Source organism: Mytilus californianus, unplaced genomic scaffold (assembly GCF_021869535.1).
Source record: "Mytilus californianus isolate M0D057914Y unplaced genomic scaffold, xbMytCali1.0.p SCAF_13, whole genome shotgun sequence".
Classification (NCBI taxonomy): domain Eukaryota; kingdom Metazoa; phylum Mollusca; class Bivalvia; order Mytilida; family Mytilidae; genus Mytilus; species Mytilus californianus.
Window position 1 is genome coordinate 35,417,004 of NW_026262615.1, and position 12,535 is coordinate 35,429,538.

Here is a 12,535-nt window from a genome sequence, read left to right on the forward strand (position 1 = left end):
CGAATACATTCAGCTCCACCACTTACTCAACTTCGCCTACGATCTTGACCAGCAGCACTTTATCTACTAATTCCTTCTCCAGAACGTGTCGACCGGGCTGAGTAATAAATATTTAGTTCACATGCAGTAAAACATTTACATGTAAAACATGTTGCGATGAGACAAGCTGTCTTCAACATTCTCGTAATTGATAAGGCTTGCACTTGTCCCTGCTGAAAGTTGATCACATAAAAAGTGTCAATCGCAATAAAACTGGTATCAAACAATCATTTCATTCTTTTAACTTTTAATTTTTTTCTTTCAATTTATTCATGTTATTGTCAAATGTTAAACTTTTTTTTGTAATGTTGGTTACCAAGACAGTTATTTGAATTATTAACCTGCTATCTTATAATGGTCTAAAGTATGGAGGAAGGTATGAACAAACACATTTCAAGTTTATGACCACTCTACCAAGAGATATATAGATAAAACAAAATAGGTAAAATCATTGTAAACGTATTTACATCTCCGGATCCAATTACTTCACGCAACATTTCGTTTGAACGTTTCGTCTGAAAATGAGACATCATATATACGACAAAATTGAAAATGAATTATACCAACATGTTGGTCAAATTAAATACAATCAACGGCCTTAACCCAAACAATATTTTACTTAAGTCAACATCTTTAAAGGAAATATTTTGTTGCTAAATATCTTTTTGTGTATTGGTCTAGGCACATATATATTGATTAAGATATAAATACAGCACAAACAACATTTTCAAAAAAAACAAAAAAGTAAAAAAGTATATTTTAACAAAACGCATTTGACTAGCAGTTCAAACAACGGATGTTCTTAAACCCTGCTGACTGCAATGACGATTGTCAAATAAACAGAACACTAGATTTAACAAAATGCATCTTAATTATTAATTTAATACCACAGAAAACAATAAACTTGCGGAAAAGATGGTATACCGGGAACATGAGGAGCAAACATTTGTACACCATATCCGGATTTCGACAATTAATGTCTCTTCGGCGATGTTAGGAATCGAAACGGTATTTGGAAGGCCATATAATTTACCCCAATTTAGGATTGACTCTTGAATTCTGAAGAGTCAAAATAAGATGAACGGATTATATCAACCCGAAAGCAAATATAATACAAGCCCAAACATGCCAAACGAAAAAATATAAACAAATCTAAATTGAAAACAACGTTAAAACCTATTATTGCGTTGGATATAAACCGCAATTTGTATACGTGTGCATGCAAAACAAATTTCTTCGTAGAGTGGTCTGAATCCTGCACAAACAAGATTTTCCAATAGACAAAAAAAATTAAAAAGTATATTTTAACAAAACGCTATTGACTAGCAGGTCCAACAACGGATGTTCTTAAACCCTGCTGACTGCCATGGCGATTGCCAAATAAACGGATCACCAGATTTTACAAAATGGATCTTGACTATTAATTTAATACCAACAGAAAACAATAAACTTGCGGTAAAGATGGTATACCGCAAACATGAGGTCCAAAAATGTGTACACCATATCCGGATTTCGACAATTAATGTCTCTTCAGTGATGTTATGAATCGAAACAGTATTTGGAAGGCCATATAATTTACCCCAATTTAGGATTGTATCTTGAATTCTGAAGAGTCAAAATAGGATGAACGGATTATATAAACCCGAAGGCAAAATTAATATAATACAAGCCCAAACGAAAAAATATAAACAAGTCTAAATTGAAAACAACGTTCAAACCCATGACTGCGTTTGGGCTTGTATTATATTTGCCTTCGGGTTTATATAATCCGTTCATCCTATTTTGACTCTTCAGAATTAAAGAGTCAATCCGAAATTGGGGTAAATTATATTGCCTTCTAAATACCGTTTCGATTCCTAACATCACCGAAGAGATATTAATTGTCGAAATCCAGATATGGTGTACAAATTTTTGCACCTCATGTTTGCGGTATACTATCTTTTTTGCAAGTTCATTGTTTTCTGTTGGTATTACATTCATAATCAAGATCCATTTTGTTAAATCTGGTGATCCGTTTATTTGGCAATCGCCATGGCAGTCAGCAGGGTTTAAGAACATCCGTTGTTCGACCTGCTAGTCAAATGCGTTTTGTTAAAATATACTTTTTCACTTTTTTGGTCTTTTGAAAATGTCGTTTGTGCTATATTTAGACCACTCTACCATGAAATTTGTTTTGCATGCACACGTATAAAAATTGCGGTTTTTATCCAACGCAATCATAGATAGAGGCAACAGTCGTATACCGCTGTTCGAAACTCATAAATCGATAGAGATAAAAACAAATCCGGGTTACAAACTAAAACTGAGGGAAACGCATCAAATATTAAGGAGAACAACGACACAACAAAAACACAACATTATAATGTAACATACACAGAAACGGTCTATAATATAACAATGGCCATTTTCGTGACTTGGTACAGGACATTTTAAAAAAACAATGGTGGGTTGAACCTGGTTTTGTTGCATGCCAAATCTTTCGCTTTTATGGCAACGTCAAACACAACCCCAAAACGTTTGAACGTTGTTTTCAATTTAGACTTGTTTATATTTTTTCGTTTGGGCTTGTTTTATATTTGCCTTCGGGTTTATATAATCCTTTTATCCTATTTTGACTCTTCAGAATTCAAGAGTCAATCCTAAATTGGGATAAATTATATGGCTTTCCAAATACCGTTTCGATTCCTGTCATCACTGAAGAGACGTTAATTGTTGAAATCCGGATATGGTGTACAAATTTTTGCACCTCATCTTTTCCGCAAGTTTATTGTTTTCTCTTGGTTTTTAGAGCTCTACAACTTCGGAAATGTTTTGGCCTTCAGATGGTTTCAAATCAAGTGTCACTTAGTGTCTTTTGTAAACGAGACGCGCATTTGACATGCATAATTATGAGCGAGTTACGCATTGTCTCTCAGACATCGCATAATTGAATTTCAAAGTCTCAAATTTGATCATAGTACTGTATCTATTAGAAATGCAGTGTTGGAAACAAATTATATGCAAAATGTAACTATTTTGTAAATTTGACCGATGTAGTGCATCATTGGAGTTTCATCATATAAAAAGAGTGAATTATAAACGGGTATGTGGACGTCATAGTAGACATATACATTACTTTAAAAACTTACCTCTTTGTTGTTTGTCTCTTTTTTTTCTTCAGTTATATGGCTTCACCTGTAAAAAACCGTATGAAGACTGGGAAACCCATTTGTGGAATTTTCAAGTGGAAGACAAAATATACAAGAATTCTAAACTTGTTACGAAAATATGAGAAAACATGAAAAGCAAGTTCTCATCAAACCATGTTATATTTGGAATATATTTGTGAAATGTATAATTACTTTTGCTTTTTTTTTCTATGTTTTTTCTTTTCTTTTATTTTGCTACAGTTATTGTCATCTTTTTTTTTTATGTATTATGGCAATCAACTTCATTTTAAAACAAATTTAGACATATTTTACACCACACAATTTACTCAGATCCATATGAATTTGTGCATCCGGAAAAATTACAAAACATGGCATATACTATGTAAACAAATTTGAATGAGCTAAATGTTTTAGAACATTATTTTTTTTTCTCTCAAATTTGATTAGAGAGCATCCGCAAAGTTGTGCTTGCATAAGTTCGTTTTTCTAAATGCTTTTCATGACTATACATATTTGAATACTAGATTTTGAGAAACTCTAGTTAGCTATATACTCAGTAAATCTTTAATGATATAATACTACAATTTTCAAATCTAAGAGGGGCCTCGGGGACCAAGTGGTCTAAGTCGTTCTACTACTGTAATCACTAGCCAGTCAACACTGAAGTGGTGAATTAGAACCCCGCCCATGCGAGTGCACTCGACTTCAATCTTTATTGACTAGGATTGTCAGCTTTCTTATCGAAGGCTCAACCAATTAAAAATGCTTGACACAAAATAGCTCCAAAGTGGCATTAAAACACCAACAATTCAAATCTAAGAGAACAATTGTAACGACCGTTACCATTCAAAACAATTTCTTCAAAGTTAGTGAAGAGACAACAAAGGGCTACATAATCATAAACATATGTGATAAACCAATTGACCATGCACAACTTTCTAATAAGACAACTGTTCACGAAAGTTAAAATGAAGTGAATGTAAGCTATTATAAAAGACCGTACGGCCGTCAACAATGCGAAAAACCCGAACCGTATAGTCGGCTATAAAAGGAATCTACGTATAAGTAGAAGATCGTTGACGGTTGTCTCTATGTGTTTAGCTATCTTAAAACGAGGTTTAAGCCATCATTTTGATATAAGGAAATGTCTGTACTTGAATATGACAATTGTTTTCTATTCTTTTAATATGTTTGGGCTTTTGATTTTGCTATTTGTTTACGGACTTTCAGTTTTTTATTTTCTTCCCAGTTCGGTACTTTTGTTATTTTACTTTTTGTGAGTGTGTTAATACAGCATCGTTTAAACATTCTTTTACTTTAGTTTTTGAGTTAAAAGATGATTCAACTGTAAACACCGTTACTTCTGATATTATGATGATGAGTCCTTATATTGTGATATATACACCTCTTACATGTCTTACTTATTTTGAAAATTTGGGGAGGAGCTTATAGACGTTAATTATGTTAGTAGAGACCGATTCAACGATCCATATTCACGCAAACTGTCTGTAAATCTGTCGTATGGTTTGAAATTACACTACAAGGCCATGGTAAAAATAAACAAATATCGAGTAATTGTCAGATAAAAACGATTAATGTGTTTTATATGTTTACTCAAGTTGTTTAATGCTATAGTAATTGATAACATAATGTCATATGCTACTTTTTAACTACGTAAACTACTTCAGTCTCGCTATATATAAAAATGACCTACGTCATAGCAATGATCTTGCTTCAGGATGTCGTAGGATTTGCTACAGATTGAAATGACGTTTTGATACAATGGCTTCTTTAGAAAATTGAAACAAGAATATAATGTTTTCTTTTAACTTCAGATTGTTTGAAATATATCATGTATATGATGCCCTTTCAGTACAAAATTCAAGGTTGACTATGTTAATTGAAACTTTCCAACTGAACTTAAGCAAAACGTTTATCCATACATCCCTGACTTTCAAATGTTTGGGTTAGAGCGTCATCAATTTTGTTCTCTTAACCCTTGTACATCTTCCCCAAATACGACTTATTCCACCATTTTTGTCTACCTTAAACAACACAAAGGGTGTCATTAGTGGAGAAAGATGTGTGTAAACTTCTTTGCAAAAATGTTAACGCTCATTAATTGTATCATTTTTATATGAAGTGTTTGTGGTCTGTGTTTTATCTTTGGTCTTGCTATTGTCTTTCCCTTTTTAAACCGCTAAATTGTCATTTGTTGAAAGATAACTTTACTTCGACAGGTATCTCATTTGATGAACTTGATAGGACCTGGAGAAAAGAAGCTATATCAATGTTAGACCAAAGGAAAAAAAGAAGACATCGATCTCGAGGTCTTCAAAGTCCTATTATTGTTATATATTTTGTTTAGTTTTCAGCAACAAAAACAGAAAACCAAAACCACCATCACAGCTACTCATTCTTCTTTTATCTTTTTTTCTTTGAATAACATCACACTACAACCACTACTTCTTTTACCTCAACCACATATACTACTTCGACTGCCATCAGTGCTACCATAACTTCAACTACAACATGTACCACCTCACACAGCGACTGAGTGTTGTAAGTGCTTCATCTTCACTTTCCTGTAAATTCCAGGGTAACGATCGTGACGAGGCGTATATACTGGCTCATTATATTAACTCATATCTGTGATACATATTCATTTCAATCATGCAATTAAAATATTTTTAAGTACGGAACAGCAAGTGTTCAAACGCAACATATGTAACCCCACTTTTCATTGGAAGAATGTTTCCGTCAATCCCGTAGATGAAGGATAGAGTCATGTCCAGTTGACCCTTGTTTGATAATTCAATTATTTTGTTTTGATCATTCTACCAACAACTTCCTTTAGAATAAGATTGACAGTTTTGTGTTAAAAGGTTTTCTTCCGTTCGAACGCAGCGCTACTTGATTACCTGCTTTGTATGACTAGATTGGATGAGTTATTAAGCAGTTGCAATTAAAACCCATATAAAGGAGCTTTAAAACTTAAAAAATATTAGTATACAATGAATGCTAGTGAGGTTTTTCAGACATCACAAATGAAGTATCCATAGAGACTCGAGATTAAAGTATCAATATAAAATAAAGACATGTGGTATGATAACCAATGACACAACTAGTCATCAAAGTTCAAATGAAGTGGATGTTAGCAGTTATGCGCAATCGTACGACCTTCAACAATGAGAGCACCCCTTACCGTATGTTCATCTATACAAGGCATGAACTATATGAAACATTTTAAATGAGAAAAACTGCCATATCTACAACGAAACAATTAACAATAACCAAATATGACAGTCAGGAACCAACGACAATTCATCTAAACTACAGACTCCTGACTTGGGAAAGGCACAAACGAATTGATAACAACTGTCATATTCCTGACTTGGTATTGCTATTGTCTTATGTAAACAATTTGGACTAGACCTGTTTTATAGTTTGCTGAACCTCTCACTTGCATGACAGTCGCATAGAATTCCATTACATTGAGAATTATCAATCTTAAGTTTGAGTGCAATCAGTCATTTATAGAACTAGTATTTGCAAAAAAAAGTTTGTTGTTGGTCAAACTCTTGTATTCTATATTTGGTAATTAAGCTATGCCCATTGGTTGATTTGGTTTGGTTTCTGGAAACATTCTGTTTGCTTAATTGATATATTATAAACAATGCATTTATATATAAATATGAGGTCACTAAATTTTGTCCACGAAGTTTCAATGTGATCGAAAACATATATATCTTTTTTGTAACAGGTATCTTTCTTTTTTATAATTTTTTTTTATTCAGGTATATGCTTTCTCTTGTAAAACATCGTTTGAAGACTCTGAAACCCATATGTGGAAATTTCACATGGACGAAAAAATATACAAGAATTCAAAACTTGTTACGCAAATGTAAGAAAAAAATGGAAAGTCGCGTTGTCATCAAACTATGTTTAATAGGACCATGAGATTGTAATTTGTTTAGTGTATAACACATTTTTAGAATAGATTTTTTTGTCCTTTTGTCAAAATTGTTTACATTTATCTAATATTGAACGTATATATGCAATTAACTAATACAATCCTTCAATCTACAGAAAATCATGTCACCTTACAAACCACGTAATATCGAAGGGTATGTTATACGCTTCACACAATCTTGTGAAATAACTAATATCTATTCTAAGGCATTCAAATATGTTCTTAACATTTCGAATAGAAGACGAAAGAGTTGAGGATGTTTTAGAGCGCTCATTTCTTTCCCTGAAATGAGACAGTGGTTTTACACTGGGAGAAAGAGAAGCAAAGTACAGCTGTTTTTTTGTTAACAAGCTTTTGAAATATTAACACATTTATTTTTTTTTTTCTTATCAATATTTAGATAAGTTTTTCCATTTAATATCCTAGCATGTTATATACATACAGTTAATCAGTGAGTCATTTTTCGAAAAATTGCACACTCATTTAGGTTACAAGAAAACCGGAAATAGGCAAATCATAACGAAGACAGAGAGGCTAAATTTACAAACAAGGTATTCAACATCATGGAAAAATATTATAAACGACAAAAAGGCAAGCAACATCAAACAAAACACAACATAGAAGATTAAAGACTGAGCATCAAGAACCCCATTAAAACCGATGGTTTTCTGAATGGTGGGTAGATTCTAGCTGCTCAACATGCGGCGCCCGTCATGTTGCTTATTTGCAAGTATGGCCTTATTGACTGATGAATCGAATTCGATATGTCCCATTCAGAGAAAAGAGGACGGGATTGTGTTGCTGAATTTGAACATGTTGTCATCGGTGAAAAGATATTCCAAAACTGTTAACCAACTAATGACGACGTCCGTTAACTTTATGAAGGGATAACTTCAACTTGACCTCTTCAACCTCGGTGTATACCTTGTATACCGCTTGAATAACTTCATTATAAACTAGTAATTGACCTACAAGCGAACAAATGTATTCCATTTTTTTCCAATTTAGAGTTTTCACAGGCATGAACATTCACTATAACTAATTATTAATTTCATGTTCTGGTATACAATTTTGTAATATATTCAGGAAAGTTGCAAGGGATTAGAGGTGAAGCAAAATTACCTTGATTTGATCAGATTGAGTAAGGATCAGCTTGTATATAATATAAATATCATTATTACTTTAAGAATATACTGAGTAGGGAGAAAAGGCAGACTATAAATATCGTTATCAGTCAAAATGCTTGATATAATGAACAGATGGAGAAAGAAAAAACTATATATTATTTATATTGGCTTAGTTTTCCGTTATTTCAGTATTGTATACACAGCAATGAAAATTTGGTTTTCAACGGTAGACAAAAAATTGACTTTAAAGAAAAAAATCGCACATTTTTTTGTAAAGAAACAATACACAGTGACATAACAAGTCATTATTTTCAGACTTCATAAATTAGGCATCCTAAATATAAAATATAGAATAATACAATTATACAATTATAACTTTAATAAACATAGGGTTTAACATCTGTAGATCTGTAACTATATACTAACCTATAGATGTATTCGGTTTAATTGTCAAAGGGTTGCTTACTCGTACAAGTACAGTACATATCTCCCTTAATACAAACCAAGTTTACTGTCGCTTGACGCTATTTAACATGTTTTCGTATTTACATGCTTTATCAAATTTATTCGTTCAGTGTATGTTCTCTTGTTTTTGTTTACAGTTTTTTTTATTGAGTTGCGCCATTTCAATTGATATTCTATAGTGGTCCTTCTATGTTGTGATGTTACACTATTGTTTAAGGTTAGGGTGAAATATGGCGCTATTTAAAGGTTTGAACCCGCTGCATTTGTTTGCATCTATCCTAAGTCAGGAACCTGATGTTCAGTGGTTGTAGCTTATTGCTGTTGTACATAAGTGTTTCTCGTTTCTCGTTTTTTTATATAGATAAGACCTTTGATTTTTCTGTTTGAATGAATTTACACTAGTCATGTATGGGGTCATATGTAGCTTGCTGTTCGGTGTGAGTCATGACTTCGACTTGAAGGTCGTACTTTGACCTTTAATAGTTTACTTTTACAAATAGTGACTTAGATGGAGAGCTGTCTCATTGGCACTCATACCCCATCTTCCTACATCGATTTATATCAGATTTTGAACAATTTCTGAAACTGCACAAAGAGGTTGGTAAATGATTCAAGTATACAGTTATCATGCATGTCTCAAATAAAGTTTGCAACATTGATTGATAAACATACTTTTGTTTGATATGAGGGCATTCGGTTAACAGTTTCGGAAAGAGTAATGAATATTTTGATTACCCTAAGACGCGGGAATTTACCGAAAAGAGGGGGAGCTAATTCCCGATGAATGGTTTTAATCAGCTAGTTGTTTACATATTGTAACATCGAGGATTGACGAGACAAAATTTTATCATTATTTTGTATTCTGTATACATTTATATTTTAGTTCTCCATTATTCTCCTTTTTTTATATTTATGCACTCCTTTATTCGTTGTTCTTTATATTCAACTACCTATTATTCTCTATTCTTTATAGTTTTGTCCTATCTTTCTCTATTATTTATTTTGTTGATCCACTTTTCTGTAGATTTGGGTCATTACTCTTTATTCCATAAACTCAATTCAAATATGCTAAAGGTATTGCTGTCATTTTTTAACAATTTCATTCCTTTATTTGATGCCTCGTTGTTTGATATAGTTCATGCACCAATATATCTCAGCATTTTTTGTTCTGAGACTCAGGAATCAGAGTACCTTATTCTGACCAAAAACTTGCCTAATTTTGTAATTTTACTTTTATTACATTTTCTTTTCTTTTTTAAGGAACCCGTGCCGGGTGCGCCCCGACCTGAACCCGCCACTGCTCCTATCCTGTTATGTTTTGCCGTTACAGATATATTTTCATTGGAAGATAGAAATACGCTGGAAGGGGAGATAATCATTCTATTGATAAGACAAATCACTAAGAACTTTCTTTAGTAGCACTGTACAAATATTGACGATAATCTATAGAATTATTGAAAAAGGCATATTGATTATAAATAAAACATGTTATCAGCAAGTAAATCCATATACGTGTCGGTTATCTTTTATACTCTAAGTTATGTAAGTATTATATCCTTTAAAAATTTTAAATTATATATTTGTTTTCCGTGTAGTAATTTTGTGCTGACTTATTCTAATCGTCATTGTTCATGATATGTGTTTTTTTTAATTTAGAAAGATTGGTAAGCCAAAAGGAAAGGGTAAGGGAAAACGATACATGTCCTTAAATGTAAAAGTTTATTTGAACAGAAAATGTTCAAGTTTGTCTCCAGGAAGAGTTTTTTAGTACTGGATTTGTTGCTACGCAGGTAAATAGCATTATTGAAAAGATCTTGTACGCACAAGGTATAGTATTATTTAGGTAGTCACCATTTTTATATCATAAAAGGAAGCAAACTCCTATCATGCATTGTTTATTTATTTTTTTTTTATTTATTCAATTCTTTATATATATTTTGGCAGCTCAAAGATGGACGAGACTATGACAAAATTGAATAATCAGCTGTTCTATTAGATCATTGTCTATGCATACATTTTTGTATTGCACATGGCCAAGTTTTCTCTGACTGCTTATGTCTGTTCTTTTACTGAATTCATTTGAGGTTTATTGGTTTAAATTAAATTACCGGAACAAGTAGTTTCATATATTTGTTTCCAGTTGTTTTTAGTCCAAGTTGTCCTGATTTATATGAATAATTTGTTTTTTTTATGACACATACATTTAAGGTTAAGTGTACGTAAGTGCAATCCTCTAGCGGAAATCGGGATAAAAAAGACGTGCTTCGTTAGTTACACAAGTTATATCTCTTACTCCAAGAAAGGAAAAATGGACACACGAAAGAAATGACATCGTTCTGTCTATCACGAATGCAAGTATACAAGTACGCCTGTGCTATCTCAGAACCTCAAAGAAATTATCTGAATGAATCCAATTTGAAATTGAGTGTCCTATTGTTAATTAACCTGGCTCTTTTACCACCGGTTTTGTTTTATACGCACATGAGAGGGTACACAAAATTGAGGGGATGTATATTACAATGTAAATAATATAGAGTCGTGACACAGACCAAAAAAGTATAAGCTGTTTCCAGCCGACATCTAAACTTTGTTTGAGCGTAACGTTAAGAATCATGAAAAGCATACCAACTTTATATTCTCGACTAACATTAAATCATGTCATGTTATGAAGGGATATACTGCATTTTTATTCCAACTTGTTTCTTGTATTGCAGAGCCCAAATAGCTTAGCACGGTGATCTCTGTGCCGGATATTGTCATATAAAAAGTGAAGTATTGCAAAGCTCGTATGTAACAGATATGCACTCCGTACGCAGATTGTTTTTATCATAATTGCATGTCATAATTATATTCTTATACTTATATCAATTTTAGATAAATCTAGAATATCTAATAGCTCATATTACAGTTTTGTTTGAATACATTTAAGACTCTAAATGGAGAAGCCAAGTAAACAGGACGTAGAATTAGTTCGCGAAATTATAAAACACAAAGGCAATTTGGTATTAGACAGTGAACAATTCATGCTTATAAAAACGACACTTTTACCCTTGCCTGAAGTTGTAAGTCTATATAATCTACTAGAACTTGTCAAAAGCTCAATGATAAGGATACAAGCAGAATACAACGAGAAAACAAACGAATGTTATGTTAATCCTGAGTTCTGGAAGTCCTCGGAGTTATTGCATGAAGTTCGTTCTTCTCTCTCTTGTTATGATTCCTCTCCTAAGATGTCAGAGATGATTGAAAAAAAATTTAACAGTATGAAAAAAAACTATAAAATAATTGATATTTTTTTGACGTTTCTACTGAACTTTTAAAAATTGGAGACGATAATGAGTTTCCCGGCATGCAAGATGAAAATATCAAACTGTGAACACATTGTTGTCATATTTAGTCCATACGGCAGAAGATGATCATGATTTGTGTTACAAAATATCACAGATGACAGAGTTTTTAAACACAGTAATTAAAAAACTTGATCAGTGGGTAGAGCCTTACTTCAGTAAAAGAAGCGAGCAATCAAAATATTTACCAAGAACCAATAAAAATAAATTGATATATTTTTGTGAATAAAAATAGTCGCGAAAATTTAAAATTTGGATCTTTCCTCATCTAAATACAACAAATGAATTTGAAATCGCGAAATTAAATCGCTGCGAAGTTGGCTAGAAAGGACTAAACGCGAAATAAAGTATCTGCAAAAATACGTTGGTTTACAGTACCTAATTTGAAATATTGTAGCCTTCACTCGAGACAAACTCTTGAATTTTGATTTCGAA

General features: G+C 32.5%; 1 protein-coding gene across 5 annotated transcripts in view; it reads left to right on the top strand.

Annotated features, from left to right (window-relative positions):
• The window catches only part of LOC127723549 (uncharacterized), a 180,844-nt gene that overhangs the window by 12,873 nt on the left and 155,436 nt on the right, over window positions 1-12,535 (top strand). Inside the window, exon 6 of one of the 5 annotated variants that reach the window (XR_007992123.1) lies at window positions 3,200-5,017. The exons of the other annotated variants lie outside the window; for them this stretch is intronic. The gene's annotated coding sequence lies outside the window, so the exon portion shown is untranslated. Of the gene's footprint in view, window positions 1-3,199; window positions 5,018-12,535 lie in introns of those variants that run through there. 5 annotated transcript variants of the gene reach the window in all.